Genomic DNA, 2720 nt, shown 5'->3' on the forward strand with positions numbered 1-2720 from the left:
CCCCCCACACACACACGGGCTGAGTGCATGCTTGCTCGGATGGGAGAGCTGCTGCCACAGGAGGAAAGTGTCGTCTTTAAATCACTTTCTACCATTCAAACAAATGAACAGGAAAAATAAACATAAAAAATAAAAACAATTCAAGCACTAGATAGAGAAGCTGCCTAATAGCTGCAGAATTGCTTCTGCAGGAAAATCCACAATGACACAGGGTGGGTGACCGTCTAAAGTTACTGTTTTCAAAATGTATTGGGAGAAAAACCACATTCATAATAAATAAACGGTCCATTTTGCCGAACTATGGCCTGCAGGTCAAGTCTAGCTTCCTGCCTATTATGTGGAAGGCCAATAAGGCAGGAAAGGTTACTGCTTATTTTGAAAAAAGAAACCGTGCTCGCTTCAGCAGCACATATACTAAAATTGGAACGATACAGAGAAGATTAGCATGGCCCGTGCACAAGGATGACACGCAAATTCGTGAAGCGTTCCATATTTTAAACCCAAGCACAAAAATCTGTAAATCTACAACTGTACCTTATGGTGTTTCACTAATAAAAATTAAAAAAAAAAAAGAAGAAACCAAAGTGGGCATGAGAGAGAGAGAGAGAAAGAGAGAGAGAAGAGACAGAGACAGAGAGATAGAGAGAAACAGAGAGAGTATAGCAGGTAAGGTTTGGTTTGATCCCTGGCTCCCTGGATGGTCCCCTGAGATTAGGTGTAATCTCTGAGCACAGAGCCAGGAGTAAGCCCTGGATGTTATTGCATGAGGCCCAAAAAACAATTAGAGAGAGAAACAGAGAGAGAGAGAGAGAGTGAGTGACAGAGAGAGAGAACAAACTTGGAGGCACGTGAAGGGGATATGAAATGAAAACCTCTGTGTGCACAAATAAAGCTTTACTGGCGCACAGCCTACCTTCTTCTAGGATGAGACAGGCTTTCCCGCCGCAAAGAGGGGCTAGGCTGTATCAGTCTGGCTGGCCAACAGAGCTCAAAAGACTTCCTAGGAGGCCCCTTCAAGAAAACTCTGCCACACTGGCCCGGCTCAGGGGATTCTCGGGGAGGCTGGCAAAGTGTGTGAGCTGCTTGTCGGGGTCATTTTGGAGCCTGGTGGGCGAGGTGGGCTGGGGGTTCATTTTCTCTTCCTAGACATTCTAACTCCCCTTCAAGAAAGAGTTGCCAAAGGAGGAGGCGTAGACAGCGCCAGTGACAGAGGCCCAACTATAGAGATGTTGGTGATAGGACACATCAGAACCAAGCCTCTCGGGGCCGGAGCAATAGCACAACAGGGAGGGCGTTTGCCTTGCATGTGGCCAAACCAGGTTCAATCCCCGGCATCCCACAGGGTCCCCCAAGCATCGCCGGGAGTGATTCCTGAGTGCAGAGCCAGAAGGAATCCCTGTGCATCACCGGGTGTGACCCAAAAAGCACAATAAATAAATAAATAAATAAAACACAGACACACAGACACAGACACACACAGACGCGCGCGCGCGCGCGCACACACACACACACACACACACACACACACCCATGCCTCTCTCCTACCTATGCCCCCACCAACCAGATGGAAAATGGAAACAGAAACACTGCTTCTTTTTTTTTTTTTTTTTGGCCCCTGCTTATAAACATTTAAGATCCGGATAAGATCTAAACAAATACAATTCTCTGTGGTATTTTTCCTGGAAAGGCCAAATCATAAATAATTCAGGCTTTGGGCCAGGCCGTCTCTGTCGGCAGCGCGGAAGCAGCCGGAGACCACCTAGAGAGGAAAAAACCGGCCACGAAGCAGTGAGTGCAGAGACGTTCCAGGAAAACCTAATGAGAGAGATTGGAATTTGAATTCATGTGATTTTTTTCTTTTTTTATACAGCACAAAATATTCCTTTTTTCTTTCCATTTTTTCTCAAACATTAAACACCGCCAGAGTGCCCGAGAGAAAGCACGAAAGGAGGTTCAGGGGCTTGATTTGGGCATGGCCGGCCACAGCTCAGTGCCCAGCACCGCAGATGCCCCCAAGGACCAGTGAGCAACACCTCTGAGGACCCTCAGGAGTGGTCCAATTCCTCCCATCCCAAAGGCAAAACTAGCTCTGCGTTTCCTGTGGCCAGATTGGGTCCCAAAGCCACAGTTTGCGACCCCTGCTCTATATACAAGGACGATTTCCCACAAAACCCCGATCCTATGAAATCACTTCTACGTGCTTCTAACTTTGGAGGGGTATTTCTGCATTTTCCCAATCTAGACCTTTGACATTTCACCTAATTATTCCTTTTGTGCTCAGTGCTGTGGGACCACCAGGGCCGATGCGGGTTCAATTCCTGGGGGCATGGGAGGGGGTTGTTCCTTTTCAATCCTTTCACCCATTCTGGGCTTTTGTGAGCAGAAGCTCAACTTCCTGCCACCTGGCACATTCTCTCTCTCCATGGGACAGCAGTCAGGCAGTACAGGATCCCAAATCCCCAGGACCCCCACAACCAAGATGCCGGTGTGTCTGGTTCACTCATTCATGTGACTAAGGGCAGTTCTGCTCAGTTTTTTTTTTTTCTTTTCCTTTTTGAGTCACACCCAGCGATGCACAGGGGTTACTCCTGGCTCTGCACTCAAGAATTACTCCTGGCGGTACTCAGGGGACCCTGTGGGATGCTGGGAATCGAACCTGTGTTGGCCGCATGCAAGGCAAATGCCCTACCCACTGTACCATGGCTCCAGCCCCTGCTCAC

General features: G+C 48.3%; 1 non-coding gene across 1 annotated transcript; it reads left to right on the plus strand.

Moving 5' to 3' along the window:
* The first annotated feature begins 390 nt into the window (after positions 1 to 390).
* On the plus strand, positions 391 to 497 carry LOC130046034 (U6 spliceosomal RNA). The gene has a single exon (XR_008795648.1). It is a non-coding gene; the product is annotated as a U6 spliceosomal RNA (small nuclear RNA).
* Positions 498 to 2720: the final 2223 nt, after the last annotated feature.

The sequence above is a fragment of the Sorex fumeus genome, unplaced genomic scaffold, assembly GCF_029834395.1.
Source record: "Sorex fumeus unplaced genomic scaffold, SorFum_2.1 ptg000130l, whole genome shotgun sequence".
NCBI lineage: Eukaryota > Metazoa > Chordata > Mammalia > Eulipotyphla > Soricidae > Sorex > Sorex fumeus.